Here is a 17,428-nt window from a genome sequence, read left to right as displayed (position 1 = left end):
ATGTTGATTAAACAGTGACAATATACAAAAATGTCAACATCTAAAATATTATCAAAATGGGACGTGGACTGGATGTTGCATGTTCAACATATTTACATAACCACATGACTTGAATTGTGTTGTAATTTCCACTTAGAATGGTAAAAAATCGAATGTAGAATCTATGTGGAATTTTCAATGCAGTTTCAACGTATATATAGTTTTGATGATTATGTGTAAATTAAATTGATGTAACAACCTGTTAGTCAGGTTAAATCATTGTATTTAAGTTGAAGTTTTACCCTAATGTCAATGTTTGCAATGCTGATTGAAATGATATGAAAACAGTACTGGTTGATGACTATTTGCAAATCCAGATTCAACGTGATAATGCATTGACCACAGGGTTCCACAGGGTTCCACAGGGTACCACAGGGTTCAATTCTCGGGCCGACTCTTTTCTCTGTATATATCAATGATGTTGCTCTTGCTGCGGGTGATTCCCTGATCCACCTCTACGCAGACGACACCATTCTGTATACTTCTGGCCCTTCCTTGGACACTGTGCTATCTAACCTCCAAACAAGCTTCAATGCCATACAACACTCCTTCCGTGGCCTCCAACTGCTCTTAAACGCTAGTAAAACCAAATGCATGCTTTTCAACCGTTCGCTGCCTGCACCCGCACGCCCGACTAGCATCACCACCCTGGACAGTTCCGACCTAGAATATGTGGACATCTATAAGTACCTAGGTGTCTGGCTAGACTGCAAACTCTCCTTCCAGACTCATATCAAACATCTCCAATCCAAAATCAAATCTAGAGTCGGCTTTCTATTTCGCAACAAAGCCTCCTTCACTCACGCCGCCAAACTTACCCTAGTAAAACTGACTATCCTACCGATCCTCGACTTCGGCGATGTCATCTACAAAATAGCTTCCAATGCTCTACTCAGCAAACTGGATGCAGTTTATCACAGTGCCATCCGTTTTGTTACTAAAGCACCTTATACGACCCACCACTGCGACCTGTATGCCCTAGTCGGCTGGCCCTCGCTACATGTTCGTCGTCAGACCCACTGGCTCCAGGTTATCTACAAGGCTATGCTAGGTAAAGTGCCGCCTTATCTCAGTTCACTGGTCACGATGGCTACACCCACCTGTAGCACGCGCTCCAGCAGGTGTATCTCACTGATCATCCCTAAAGCCAAAACCTCATTTGGACGCCTTTCCTTCCAGTTCTCTGCTGCCTGCGACTGGAACGAATTGCAAAAATATCTGAAGTTGGAGACTTTTATCTCCCTCAACAACTTTAAACATCTGCTATCCGAGCAGCTAACCGATCGCTGCAGCTGTACATAGTCCATCGGTATATAGCCCACCCAATTTACCTACCTCACCCCCCATACTGCTTTTATTTATTTACTTTTCTGCTCTTTTGCACACCAGTATCTCTACTTGCACATGATCATCTGATGATTTATCACTCCAGTGTTATCTGCTAAATTGTAATTATTCGATTTATTGCCTACCTCCTCATGCCTTTTGCACACATTGTATATAGATTCTCTTTTTTTCTACCATGTTATTAACTTGTTTATTATTTACTCCATGTGTAACTCTGTGTTGTTGTCTGTTCACACTGCTATGCTTTATCTTGGCCAGGTCGCAGTTGCAAATGAGAACTTGTTCTCAACTAGCCTACCTGGTTAAATAAAGGTGAAATAAAATAAAAAATAAATAAAAAATTGACAAATTATGTTGAAACAACATTGATTCAACCAGACTGTGCCCAGTGGGTTACTGTAATAGTTTTCCATTAAAGTATTTCTCACGCAATAATTTTGCTAGGAATGTCTGGGAGTGGTCTGAGTGGGGAGGGGAAAAGCGAAAAATTGCTGTTATTGACAGAGGTTTGGAACCCTCTTCGTTATTAGTCTATATTAACTAAGCCAAAACTCTGCCCATGTAAAACCTGCTGATTATAAGGTCCTGTGTAGATTGTATTTTAAACCAGCAACTATCAGGAAATAACAATGATAAAACAAATTCCACACTTTTACAGTGTGAGATTCATCAGCTTTTGTACAATATGATTATAATTTTTTTATTTAAAAATGCATTTTGACTGCACTGTGCCTTTAATAAAACCAACATTTTGGCACTTTATCCTTTGCCTCCTGCTGCCTGCCTGCCTTCCCTTGAGACCGTTAAACCTTTTCACACACTGAGCCAAGCTTATTATTAATAACCAGTATTATTTTGGTCCCCTGTCTGTGTGTCTGTCATTGTAGAGGATTATTTTCAGTGCAGTGCCAACCTCATTTCACAGATCCCGAAGATGAGATAGTTTTCTCCCGACTCCCTCTTTGCTCAGGATCTGGTTATCAAATCTCTGGAGGCAGACTGGTAGGCAACTGAAAGTTGATAAGTGGTACCAATTTCCCTTATTTATTACAGCAGTTTATATTATATTAGTTCATTTTTAATGCCCTTTTTTCCTTGCTGTTCACCACATGTAGGCCAATGTGAATTTGAGCTATCTTTAGACACTATCTGCAGTATGCATGACACCTGCCTTTTACAGGTGTCAAGAACATAATTCGAATAATTTGTACACTGCAAATTGACCACAACTAAGCCCCAACAAAGATTTTAAAATAGTCATAATTTCATACCTTGATTACATTGAGTCATGATCACATTTGTCTCTTTTTTTATTTGTGGGAATATTTGGGAACAGATTTCCTAAATTAACAGGTTTTCCTGAGTTACATTATTCTTTTATGAATTCCTGGTGTCTTTTCTGACCCAAAACTAAAATCCTTTCTTTGGGAGGCCCCCAAAAGATCACTCATGGAACGGTTTTGGCTCACGGGCAGCAAGTTACCGATCCCTGCAATAAAACATGCATATTTTCCAACCGACGTTTACCTGATTGACTTCAAAGCATTAAAGTTTAATGGACACAGATGTTATTTTGTAAGGCAAAATTGTGCTGTCCTCTTTAATACAAAATACAAATGTTCTTTATAATTTATTAGGTATGGCACAGCAAAGTAGCAAAACATTATGATGTTGTACTATTATTATTAAGTCAAAAAAACATTTAAGGTCGGGACATACAGATGAGTTTTTCCACCAAACTTCTGATTTAACGTTCTGTCATAAAGAGCACATGTTCAACTGACCAGAGTCGACGTGTAAGAATATACAGTAGTCCATAGCCCATGTGTATACGCCTATTCGAGTGACATCACTGAAGAGAACATTCTATTCTTGTCAAGCAACATTTCTGCTTAGATCTTCACAGTCTAAGCAGTGGTTCCCAAACTGTTTATAGTCCCGTACCCCTTCTGTCACGTTGTGTATGTAGGTGGCAGGGAAGTCACGCGCAGGAGAATTAAACTTGGTATAGATGGAGTATTTTAATAACTTAAAACATAAACTCCAAAACCAAAGTCCATAATAAAATAAATGTGGGTACAAGAACCCGTCGCACACCAATCCATAAAACATGAACATAACAATAAACGAACAAACGAAACGTGAAGAAAATGCAGTTCTCACAGGCACTACACAAAAACAAGATCCCACAAAGCACAAAGAGGAAATGGCTGCCTAAATATGATCCCCAATCAGAGACAACGATAAACAGCTGCCTCTGATTGGGAACCATACCAGGCCAACATAGAAATACAATCACCTAGATGACTCACCCTAGTCACACCCCGACCTAACCAACATAGAGAATAAAAAGCTCTCTATGGTCAGGGCGTGACACCTTCAAACATTCAACCTCCAGCTGCGTACCCCTTCTACCACCAGGGTCAGCGTGCTCTCAAATATTGTTTTTTGCCATCATTGTAAGCCTGCCACGCACACACACTATACGATACATTTATTAAACATAAGAATGAGTGTGAGTTTTTGTCGCAACCCGGCTCATGGGAAGTGACAAAGAGCTCTTATAGGACCAGGGCACAAATAAGAATATAATAATAATCAATAATTTTGCTCTTTATTTAACCATCTTACATATTAAACCTTATTTGTTCATGGAGAATTGTGAATAACTCACCACAGGTTAATGAGAAGGGTGTGCTTTAAAGGATGCACATAACTCTGCAATGTTGTATTGGAGAGAGTCTCAGTCTTAAATCATTTTCCACACAGTCTGTGCCTGTATTTAGTTTTCATGTTGGTCAGGGCCGAGAATTCACTCTCACATAGGTACGTGGTTGCAAAGGGCATCAGTGTCTTAACAGCGCGATTTGCCAACATCCCCAGTCCTTTATTCCACCAACCCACCCATCCCTACCACACACACACACCCAACCAAGGCATCATACTAAAAAACAGCACAACAACAATGACAGAAACAAATAAACAAAAACAATTATGCAATTAATTAAATAAATAAGATGCACAAAAGAGAAAATAAAATACAATGAATACAATAATATAGGTGTCACAATAATAATGGAATCCTGTTGACACACTGTAGCCACTGACATGACATCTGCCTATACTGAAAAAAACTATAGCCATTCTCCACTAGCAGAACAAACACCATCTGTCCCATAACAGCGTCCCCCAGTCCTGGCCCCCATCCATGCCCCCGCATCCAGTCAGAAGTTTGGTTATGAGTTGGTCAATTTAACCAAGTGTGCCGACGCTGGGGCAAGAACAAGGACTTGCACCGCCCAGGACCAGGAGAATCAGGTCCATACAGAAAAAAAGAACATAGATAATTGAACAGGTATGACAGTACCAATCGATTCCTATTAAGACATCACAGCCACTTACACAGGACATGACTGCCTATACTGGCATGTGAGAGCTAAGCTATGTGAAAAATAGGCTCTCTACATGTTCCAAGAAAGGGGACCACGTCAGGCCAAACTTCTCTCGGGAGCCCCGCACAGCGTCTCTAACCATTTCTAGTGGCAGACATCACCTCCCTAACCCACTGTGTAAGAGAAGGAGGTCCTGCCGACTTCCAATTAAAGAGGATAAGACAGCGAGCTAGAAGTGAAGGAACTGCTACTGCATTAGTCTGGTGGGTGGTAACAGTAGAAGCCAAAGGTGGTATGCCAAAAATAGCAGTGAACAGATTGGGGCCAACAGTTTTGTTGCATAGATGTGAAAATGCCTTAAATATGGGGTCCCAAAACCCCCTCAGAGATTGGCATGGCCAAAACATATGCCCCACAGTTGCTGGACTCTGATGGCATCTCAAACACTTTGGGTCCACATTTGGATATATATTTTCCAGTTTGTCATTTGAGTAATGAGACTGTGTAAGACTGAATGAGTCCATGCCTTATGCAAAATGACGCTCTATACTATGTTGTCATATCTCATCGGGTAGCTCGCCACCCCTGTCGTGTTCCCATGCAGACTTGGTATTTGCGCAGAAAGGCGTAATAATGTTCCGTATCATAGGGGTTAAGGTCTAAGCACCTCTCAACTTGAATATTTGCAGGCAGGAGCGGAAATGAAGGAACATGTTTTTTTAGCAAAGCTGCAAGTTTGGAGATACCTAAAAAAGTGGGTATTGGGAATATTATGGTCAACCCTCAGAGTTTCGAATGACACAAATGTGTTATCAAGGTCAGTAAAAAACACCAGGCCATTCCTTTGTCAGGACTGGAATGCAGTGTCTATCTGCGAGGCTGGGAAGAGATGATTAGATGTTAATGGGGAGAAGCAGCTTGTTTGGTTAAGTCTAAAGTGATTTTGGAACTGGGACCAGATTTTAAGGGAGTTCTTGACAATGGGATTCAAAATATGGGTGTCGAGGTTTATAGGCAGTGGGGAGCACAGGAGCGAGACCGGAGAAGTTAGAAGACTTGACTGTAACTCCATGATAGCCCAAGTTGGGCCATCCTTGTTTTCAAATGTGGAAACCAAATAAACACATTTAGAAATATTTTCTGAGCAGTAGTAGTTGAAGAAGTTTTAGGTCTCTCTTGATATACCTTCCTCATTCTTGGATTTGACTTCCAAAGGAAGTTGGAAATGCAGCTGTCCAGTTGTTTGAACATTGACTTTGGCAGAAAAAAATAATGACTTGGAATAAGTACAAAAACCTAGAATAAGTACAAAAACCTAGAATAAGTACAAAAACCCATTAACTCTGTCAAGACCGTCATCTTGACAGAGTTAATGCGACCTGCTAATGAAATGGGAAGAGATAACCACCTTATGAAATCCTGCTTATTGCGCTCCAGGTGTGTTTTGAAATTTTGTTTTGTTTTTTCTGCAGTTGGGTTAATACAACACAGTTTAATTCAAATGTATATAAATTGTCCTCATTTCATGGGTATATCTATGAAATACACTGTTTATAGAAAATGTTGGAGTGATTTTGAGAATAAACAAAACCAATTTATATAGAAGCTGTATTTGTCTCTTCAACCCCGTTACCATCTTCAACACTTCAACACCATTACCCTACTCTCAACCCTGTTACATGACCATTTTTGTGATAAAATACTGGAACGTTTATGAAATATGAATTTAATGTTTGTTGAGCTCAGTCTGAAATATTTACAGTAATCCTGAGAATATTGATTTTAGTTAAAATTCTGAAGTGAAACCATACTTTTAATAAAACAATGATGAGGCTGCTGACACACAAGCGTCCATTTCAGGCTTTAATGTAGCAAAAGTGTGAGATTTTATATATATTTTATATTTGCAATTATTGAATTAATTTGAGGGACTTATGGTAAATGTTGATTTTATTACAAGTGTCTTTTATAATCCCATTCAGACAACGTCCATATTGTCCATAACTGGGTTGAAGACAAACGGTGTCCATATCAGAAGATAATGAATAATACTAGGTCTTTGATGCCTGAGATGGGAAAATATGTTTTCTTGCAGGTTAAATATGTCCTTCATGTCATGCATGGGGTGTTCAAATTGTTATTTTATTTTGGTAAACAAATTTTTAAAATGTGAAAGTCCAAATGGTACCGTTCTGGTGGAATGACCCACACATACAAACGACAACATCATACAAACATCAACTACATCACACCTGCCCAGACCCACTAGCCCTCACCCCTATCTCCAGCACCTGTATTACTTTCAACCACATGGCAAAACTGTCTCTTCGTTGCACACGCACTTTCACTTTACTATTTTTAGATAGAAAAGCATTTTACCTTTCCATTGCGTGAACATCAGAGGATAGGTAGATTTCCAGTTTTTAAGTATATGCTTTTTAAGATGATTGTTGAGAAAAGTATTGTCCAACCCATCACCACTGCACCCTCATATGCCATGTCTTGAAATAGGAAGACAGGCAAATTAAAAGTACATTTCCATTGTAATACTTCTGACAGCAATCTTTCCAACGACACCCTCAATTCCTATTGTGGCACGTCTATATTTCTCAAATGTTAACTATTCTTTTATCACAAAATGATTTCCTCTTTTTCTTCTTGAAACATGTTTTGAGCATCTTCTTCTTGTTCATCAAAAGCATCTGTAAATTCCGGAATGCCATGAAGGACATTTTGACCAGGAGCCAGTTTGAGGCCTACCTCAGACACAACTGGAGTGACTTCTCTCTAAGTAAGTTCCCCTGTTTAGCTTTACCATGCCGGTATTTGACTTGTGGTGTAGCTAATGCTACTAGGGATAGATTTAGAGTTAGGGTTGACAGTTTATCCTCTGTCGCCCATCTAGTAACAAAGGAGTCTTTTCCCATGTTTCTCAGAGTGCATGCCGTTAATGAAAATGAGACCCTAGTCTCAGTATGACTTCTCTGTCAAAATAAAGGTTTAAAAAAAAAATGGAAAGCCAGCAGATTGAAACAGTCAATGGCAGATGGAGACTCCTCCCACTTGAAAAGGTGGGTCGACAACCACAAACTGATAGTGGTGGAATTCCAAGTCAACGATCTGTCATTTTACCTGGAGCGAGAGAGTAGACTATTGATGATTGTTTTTTTTATCATTGAATATGGAGATGATTTTATGGAGAAGGATTGTTTACTAACTTGAACTGAATTGTTCAGTCAACTGAATATGGAAAACGTATTAATATTTTATGAATATTTTGCCTACTTACCATAATTGGATCGATAAGTGACAGAGGAACTCTTTTTGTGTTTGTGTCTACTGTGAGGGAGTGTTCGTGTCAGGAACATGGCCGACTCAGGCCCTATAATGGCATCAGTGGGCATGAAGTGGAGAATCACCATGCCCTTCTCCACCAGAAAGCTCAAATGATCTGCAAACTGTTCCTCAAGTCAGAGATCTCTCCCAAACTCTTACTTACTCATACTTTGACTGTACTGTATCCCACCCCTCTCAGTCCCCCTGACCTCCCATAGGAACGTTCTTAACATATTAGAGCTGATCAATAACATGTGAAGTACTTACCTTGCTATTTACATTGCAATTCAAGGAGGATGATATTAGATTAAAAACTAATGAGAAACAGATATTGTTATAATTCCATAATTTTAAATCCTCTATGTCCATCTCATCTATCTCATGATTCTGATTTACCGGTATCTGATAGTGTCCTCATTGTCTCCTATAGATCAACATAGCAGAGTGTGCCAGGGAGTCCATCCAGCAGGTCTTTGCCATGGGCTGGGCAAGGTGGACCGAGGACTCTTCTATGAAGCTATTATGGCTATCTTCCCTAACCTCATCTTATGTTGGAAAAAGTAAGTGTTAGGGCAACACCTTGTCCCAAGTGTGCCTAGCACCTTCTAAAACGCTCCCCACCTTTTGCCCACAGGAATGATAAATTATGACTAAGGCCAAACGTTTTTTACCGACCATGTGACCTTTTACTATCTGATTGATGGCTGTATTTGCCTTGCAGGTTCTATAGCCAAAAGGTGAAGAAAGGTATAGTTGGAGATAATGCTGAGAAAGAAGACTCCACAGCTCTTCCTGACTACCTCCATCGATTCAACTCTGACTGGTACGAAAAGGTCCAAACCACCATGACAAGTGAGTCCTGAGGGATGTTATTTCAACACGGTGTTTCATATAAAATTATTAACCCTTATATAGTTAGGCTTATGGAAAGCTAATTATTTAGTGGTGTGTAGAGTTTTGTGTGGTAAGTCTGTTTATTTAAGTACACTAAGATGGTCTTCTATCTCTGTCCACAGATAAATACACCATCCTTAGGTTTACAGTGCATTGTGGTCTCAATATGGTCCTTGCTCAAATCCACTCCTCAGAGTAAGTTCTAAGTTCCCAACCAACTGTCATGAAGTAGTGGTGGTGACCCATGCAGTGACCAGTTCAGTTGTTTCTCTGGGGTTTTATTGACTTCTGTACTTACTGTTCATCTGTTATCGTTTCTATTAGATTTCCACCACTGGAGGTGTCCAACCAACACAGAAAGTCTGCATGTCCCATTCTCAGGTAAGCCTATAAATGCACCTCATAGAGCTTAGTGGTACATATCTATTACAGTCCTGCAATAACAATTAGTAATGGGAGGAATCCATTTTGTTTTATGTTGTTTTAGTCCTCAAACGTCTCTACCTCGTTCTGACCTAACCCACTCGTTTTCTGGATCCTCGCTCTCAAAAATCCAGGAGGAGGACTAGTCTATCTTTTTAACAATAGAACTAAAGACTATATATTTTCTATATGAATAATACGGCAAGTTTATTAAAATATTACATGGATGGTTAGGATAAGTCAGCACCAACAGCTACAATACAGATGTGAATTGGGAAAGGCTTTTTAAACACACCTGCTCATTCACCAGCAGGGGGAACCACTGACCAATACAGAACACTGCTATCAGATCTATTATGGTATTGATTATTTGCCATATAGATTTTTAGCATGCAATATTGTTTTGGTAGTTATTTCGCTAATTCCGTTAGTAAGAAAATATATTTACTGTAGTCAAACGTTTAGTACGGACTGTGTGTTAACGTGATGTGTGTTGAAGTGTCTCATCCTGTACAATAATCTCGCTATGGAGCTTTGTACTCTTTGTCCCAGGAGGGATAGAGGTTTGTCTGAGGCTAAGATCAGTAGAGACAAAGCATTAAGCGAGATTCACTTTCCATACAAGTCTTTCATCCATGACACTGACCCTTCCCCCCAACCTCCCAACTGCACAGGCTAAATATTTTCCCCCTCTCAAAACACTCCTCCCCTCCCCTCTCTTCTCTCACCCATCATCCCCCTCCACAACCTCAACCCTTGTTGTCCCATGTCTGTCATATATCAGTATGTCTGGCGATACTCAGGACCCATCTAAACTCAGGATAAGAGTCCACCTTAAAAATGAATGAGGCTAACAATGTGCCTGTCTCTTAGCTTTAAATGTCCCAGGCATTATATCACTAAGCCAATGACCCAAAGTCTTCCCCTGTGACTAGTCACCACTGGAGTTGTAAATCAAAGCTAAAGGGGTCTTTTAGGATGCTGCTTCCCTAATCCGCTTAACACTTTATTTGGATCATCAATAACCAAAGACTGCCTACATGAATTAATATGGCATCATTAAATACTGTAAACTGTGCTTGAAAAGGCCATTTGCACCAATATTGCTTGGATTCAATACTTAGTGCCGTGACTCATTACAGTACATGATTTTCGTTTAGAGTTTGTTTTATATTGTGGTTACAGTGAGGTCCAAAAGTATTGGGACAGTGACATATTTTTGTTGTTGTTTTGGCTCTGTAGTCCAGCACATTGGATTTGAAATGATACAATAATCAAGAGGTTAAAGTGCAGGCTGTCAGCTTTAATTTGAGGACATTTCATCCATATCGGGTGAGGTGAGAAAGTTACTGAGGCATAAATATCATACCCCCCACAAAAAATGCTAACCTCCCCTTTTATTGGTCGTGGAGGTTAGCATGTCTTGGAGGTATGATCTTTGTGCCTCTGTAACTTTCTCACTCATCATCATTCACGATTCATTCAGGATTATACGTAATCATGGTAGCATCCACATTAAGTGTTCAGAAACATACTTTACTGTTATAAAATTGACTTTGACTCCAAAATGACACAATACGTTGTTTACCATTAATTTCTGTTGAGCACAAAATAATCTGAAACACAACCAAAACAAACTGCAAATGCAAATGTGGCTGACTGTGAGCCAGGCCTAATTACCCAACATCAGTGCCCAACCTCACTAATGCTCTTTTGGCTGAATGGAAGATATGTTCTAACATCTAGTGGAAAGCCTTCCCAGAATAGTGGAGGCTGTTATAGCAGCAAAGGGGGGACCAACTACATATTAATGACCATGATTTTGGAATGAGATGTTCGACGAGCAGGTGTGCACATACTTTTGGTCATGTAGTGTACTTGGAACTGAGGTCAAGATGTGATTTTTGAATGGAGACGATGAGATTTAATTCCCATGATGCCTTCTGGAAGGATGAGGCATTCTGCCTCTTCTATGTCAATATCAGAGTTGCTGACAGAGAACGAGGCTCAGTGCTAGGCATCATGGGTTTTATTTTATCCAGCTATTCTCTTTGTGATAATAACTTTTTTGCTTCATTCTGGACCTTGTCTGTCAGCTTGACATAGCAATATCTTCCAATTCCACTGTTTCATAGTCAGTTTCATTTATTTCAAAACACCATTTCACACCCTGCTGGCTTTAACTAGGTATTATACAGCTTTTGGGGAGAGGGCTGTAGATTGAATCGTGACAGAGACAAGGTCTTTTCCGGTGAAAAATAAGTGAATATTGTAAATGGCAGACTGTATAACATGTTTTTTTGTCCCTTTTCTTCCCATGATTTTTTATTGTTTACTGTTCTTGTCTCTTATGTCCGTGCTTTCTTTCATAACTTGATAAAGTTCTGCTTGTTCAAAAGGCATTGCCAGTCATCTTGTCTGTCATTATTGTTGGATTTTAGCATACACTGTATACTTTGGTGATGTATCTCCAAATCAGTAGAAAACAATCAACACAAAGTTAGTTTTTTGAATCTCAAGCTTGTAATATTTCTTTGTAATATAATTGTTTAACCAATGAAGTTAAAATCAGAAGGGCTGATGTGAAGTTTGTCCATTGGATTTCATTTTGTTATTTATAATATAGGAAGAAATGCATTTTTAAAGGTCCAATGCGGGCTTTTTAAAAATCTCAATAGCTAATCATTTTGGAGTAAAAATGAAGTACCTTACTGTGATTGTTTTCAATTAAAATGGTCAACAACCCGAAATATATAGCTTCTTAGCAAAGAGCACTGTCTGGGAGGGGTCTGAGTGGGAAGGGGAAAACTGAAAATGTGCTGTTATTGACAGAGAGGTTTGAAACTCTCTTTCTTATTGGTCTATTAACTAATTTACCACATGGTGATGTCACCAGGCAGGCCCGAAACTCCATCCCACCAAGCAGGCTGAACTTTCGGGTGGTCTTTTGAAATAGCTCTTACACTAAAAGGGCATTATCATCATTTTCACAATTTCACAGTAGTATTCCAACCTAGTAGGTGGAAATATATATAAAACACAGGAGAATCATGTTTATGACTGTACTGGGCCTTTAACCAAATATATATTTAATGAAGATTTTAAATTCAACTTTTTAATCTAACCCTCTTCAGTCTGTTCTTTTCCCTTTTGAGTTGTCTGATATTAGTCTGTCCTTCAGTAAAAACCCAGCCACTGGCAAAAGTCAAATATTATGCTAACATATTCTGCATCTTCCAGTGCCTCAGTGTATAATGAGACTAATATCCCCTAAGCATTACTGTGATTAGAGAGCTTTGGAAAGGGACTGCTGGAGTTTTGGCTGTTGCTTTGGCTGGGGGCACAGCTGTTGTCCTCTTTGACACACAAAAAAATAAAATTGTGTTTTGATGGCAACTACTTCTCAGCTGAAAGTTGTTGAACTGTGGTGTGAGTTTGTGCTGTATTTATGAAACACATCTCAATAGTCGTGCATTCAAGTATCTTATTTAACCTTCAAACTAAACCATACAAGTAGCCTTCAGCCTCATCGCAGTACAATCGGGACTGTAGATTACTGGAACTCTCCTCAGCTTTGTACATTGAACAATTGCCAGGCAAACCCATTCTGACATTAACAGACAGTTATGGGTTTTACTGTCTGTGAAGTATTGATTCATACTTCATATCCTGCCTGTTTACAGTCTGATCATCACCTGGTGCTACCCTCCAGTGCCCTCCTGGGCCCCCTTATGGAGCGGGCTGCCCAGGGCCGGGTGTGCCAGGCCAGCCGGTGGTCCTGCCTGTGGGTGGGTGGGTCTGCTGGATCGGGTTCAGTCCCTCCTGCTGCTTCTGCTGACATATCAGCTGTGTTTATTAAGAGGATGACAAGTATATCAGGTCCCATAAGCAGGCTCTCATGCGCAGGAATTCCTTTGTTACTTTGCGAGGAGGGTGTCATCAATCTTGCTGCCAACGCTCCTCTCCAGAGCTGTTTATGTCAAACTCAGATTCCCTTCCTTTCTGCCTGGCCTCTTCCGCCTCTCCTCTTCTCGCCTTGCAGAGAGAGAGCTCCTCACTCTGACGGGGGGAGCGACGGCGTGGCAGCCACCACGGGTGGATAGGCTAGATCTAGGAGTAAATGAGAAAATGTGATGAAAAGATATTGACAGGTGGTGCTTTGGTTTGTAAAGTTTCAAGTTGTGTTAATCATATGTACGGTATACGCATAGTATACATCGTCCAACGAAATACCTTCTTTCTCGACAATGCAACAACAATAAGAAATAGTAAAAAATAAGAATATGAACATAAAGAAATGGCAGTAGAATAAAATAAACATTTTTGAATAAGTATAATACAAGAAGGCTCAATTTACAGTACAATATTTACACATATATTAGAGAGGGAGGGGATGGGGGGAAAAGTGTATAAATTTAGCAGTATAAGAAGAGTCTGGTAGCAGCCGTGATGTGTGCTAAGGTGTGGAGAATCAGAGCAGGTGGTCAGTCCAGTTCAAGTGTTAATCAGTCTGATGGATTGTAGATAGAAACTGTCTCTGAGCCTGTTGGTATCAGACCTCATGTTCCGATACTGTCTGTCCGACGGTAATGATGATGCTTGATGATGCTACATGCCTTGCTCAGGCACCAGTTCGAGATGATGTCCTGGATGGGTGGAAGCATGGTCCCAGTGATGTACTGGGCTGTCTTACCGCCCGCTGGAGGGCCTTGTGGCCGTAAATGGAACAATTCCCGTACCAGGCCGTAATGCAACTGATGCTCTCGATGGTGCAGCGGTAGTACTTGGAGGGGACCTGGGGCGGCATACCAAATTTCTTCAGCCGCCTTAGGATATAGAGACCCTCTTGTGGTGTTCTCAGTCCATGTCAATTCCTCTGTGATGTGAAGATTCCTGAAGTCAACAATCAAATCCTTTTTCTTGCTGACGTTGAGAGAGAGGTTGTTGTCATGACACCACAATGCCAGTTCACTTACCTCCTCCATAGCTGACTTGTCGTTGTTGGTTATCAGGCCAACAACCGTGGTGTCATGAGCAAACTTGATGATAGAGTTGGTGTCGTGTAAAGCCACACAGTTGTGGGTGAACAGGGAGTACAGCAGAAGACTGAGGACACACCCCTGGGGGGCCCCTGTGTTAAGAGTCAGTGTGGAGGAGGTGTTGTTGTCAAGCCTTATAGCCAGAGTTGTCACTGAATACATACATTTATCTCTGCTGTGCATTCTAACACACACACACACACACACACACACACACACACACACACACACACACACACACACACACACACACACACACACACACACACACACACACACACACACACACACACACACACACACACAAACACACACTTTCCAGGCAATTGGACACAATTGTGTTGTGTACCGTATGTGCTTCACATTTATTTCCGTATTTTCATTTGATTTTCTTATGTAATGAAATCATATCTTCCCACAAGTTCCCACAACCCATTATCCGTAGCAAGTGAATCCTTAATTCCCCTTAGCATGGCCACATATGGTTGCTGTAGACGTATATACAGTACTATAGCTGTAGTGTCTCCCGTCCTCTACTGGACTCCATGAACTGAGCCTGAGACTCAGTGTGTTTAACAGAGATGGACTGTGATGTATGGCCTCCCCACTCTAGGATTGACTGAGGTCAATGACTTCATACATTTGTTTGACAAGTCTGTTATTTCTTTCTTTAGTGAAAGTTCAAATCAATACTCAGGGCAATAGTACTGCCAAGATATCTTATGATGGCTTTTCATTGTTGAATATTTGAAAGTTAGGCTGAAATGTTAAGGAGGGATGAGAGAAATAAGAGATGGAGAGAAAAGGAGGATGAGAAAGTTAAGTTTAAGTTCAAATTGTGGCTGTCTCTTCATTCTTAAAAAACTTCTCAGAATGTGGATGATGATAACCATAGAAATATATGTTATTTCTATGGTGATAACCATGTATCTATATGGTGATAAGCCAGACAATAATGTTCTGAGGATCACTGATTGTCTATGCAATGGAGGAGAGGGAACAGTCCATAGAAATATAATTACTATTCTATTGAATTACTATTCTATTTCTATGGAACAGCCTCAGAGACTAGATTTCCATTTTATTCTCAAATCAAGGCCAAGCTGTTTCATTCGTCAGTCAACAATAGGCAATAACAGGGGAGGTGTGAGGCTGTTCTGCCTTTGTGTGCAAACTGTGCATACAACGCCAAAAATATCAAGTCAATCTCTTACATTATTAACATTGCAAATGTGTTTGCCAATGGTTTCCCAGACACTGTATAATTGTTTAGGAGATATTGTTAGTTCAGGTGTTCCACGTAATTGAATTCTGTAATGAAAATCCTGTGAATGTGAAATGGCAAAATAACTTATTGTAAATAATAATTGTGTATCTGAGGTTTCTTAGAAAGGGACTGATCAAACCTCTCTAGATTGGTGGGTTAATTTCTTTTTTTTATCAATGTGTAATATTAGATGCAATTATAGTTGCCTAATTGTTTGGCTAATGTATTTTACATAATCATGTGGAACACAAATAGTTTTTTTTCAGAAGTCCATAGTAGAATCGGTCCACTTGTGTGAGTCCACTTTAATAGATGGTAGTTCGTATTCCTCATGTGTTCTCATTTTGATTATCACCGTCCTTAGTTGGAGTTAGAGGAGCATAGTTTATCCAACTTTTTGATTAATAGCTTGTCATATTTCAAATGTTAGAGGTGGTTTTCAATTATAATTATGTCCCTGTGTAAGTGATTCGGTTTGCTAGTATTGTCGGGGTAACCTGCATTGTACTTCAAAGATTACAGATTTGTACCATATTTCATTTTCAAATTAACAGACTCATTGAATGACATTATATTGATCAAATCAAATTTAAATCAAAGGTATTTATATAGCCCTTCGTACATCAGCTGATATCTCAAAGTGCTGTACAGAAACCCAGCCTAAAACTCCAAACAGCAAGCAATGCAGGTGTAGAAGCACGGTGGCTAGGAAAAACTCCCTAGAAAGGCCAAAACCAAGGAAGAAACCTAGAGAGGAACCAGGCTATGAGGGGTGGCCAGTCCTCTTCTGGCTGTGCCGGGATTGATTACCTAGATTCATTGTTAATTTTCCACAACTACTAATATGTGTTCTGTAAGTGTTCTTGTTTGTGTGTGTGTGAGAGTGTACTTTTGTGAGTGTGTCTGTCCCTCTTCATATGCGCATGTGTAAGTAATAAGTTTACTGCATCCAGCTGGACAGAACTGTTGACAGAGCCAGATGATATATCTGATAATAGTTGGGGGGGAAAGCCTTGACTTAGTTTGATTCAGCTGCCCAGTGCTGACCTGCTGCCTCGGCCCAATCAGTCACCTTGTCCTCCCTTTGACTTCTCACCCCCTGATCCTTCTCTCCAGCCCCAGAGGACCAAGAGAAAACAACCAGAGAGCAGTTCGCCTGTCAACTATCTGTAGCCTTCCCTTAATCCCCTCCCAACTGCTAAAAGCTTTTAGTCACTTCCAAACTCCCCGTCTCCTCTCTGCTAGAAATGAGATTGGAAATGGAGGCGATTTGATATCTCAAGGCCCTAGGTCAGTGAACAATCAATGTAGGGGAAAACAAACAAGAAACACCACATGCTGTGAGATAATGCTTTATATACTTTATACTGGAGGTAGGACCTGCTATGCATCATGACTTCTGAATCTGTGCTTTCTAATTCTATGAATGTGTATTTGCCTACAGCGCAACTCTTAGGGATAAGCTCTATATGTTATTTTTCCTCTGCATTTATTAGACAGTGTGAGTAGTGCCTAACAACGATCAATGACAGAGATGTTCCAATGACGGAGATGTTCCAATGACGGGACAGAGAGACAGAGTGCTATTTGCCATAACTGACATCTTCATCCGATAACTTTCCTTGTTTCTGCACCTTTGTGAATGCTGGCATCTGTGGTGTTTCCAGGTGGATACGCTGCAGTGGCCTGGG

The 17,428-nt window shown here is 40.2% G+C and overlaps 1 pseudogene; it reads left to right on the top strand.

The window, feature by feature from the left end:
- LOC129813481 (regulator of G-protein signaling protein-like) overlaps positions 1 to 8,977 on the top strand; it is a 29,806-nt pseudogene extending 20,829 nt beyond the window's left edge.
- The last annotated feature ends 8,451 nt before the right edge of the window (positions 8,978 to 17,428 follow it).

This window comes from Salvelinus fontinalis, chromosome 17 (assembly GCF_029448725.1).
Source record: "Salvelinus fontinalis isolate EN_2023a chromosome 17, ASM2944872v1, whole genome shotgun sequence".
NCBI classification, from domain to species: Eukaryota; Metazoa; Chordata; class Actinopteri; order Salmoniformes; family Salmonidae; genus Salvelinus; species Salvelinus fontinalis.
This window is presented reverse-complemented; position numbering and strand designations above follow the sequence as displayed.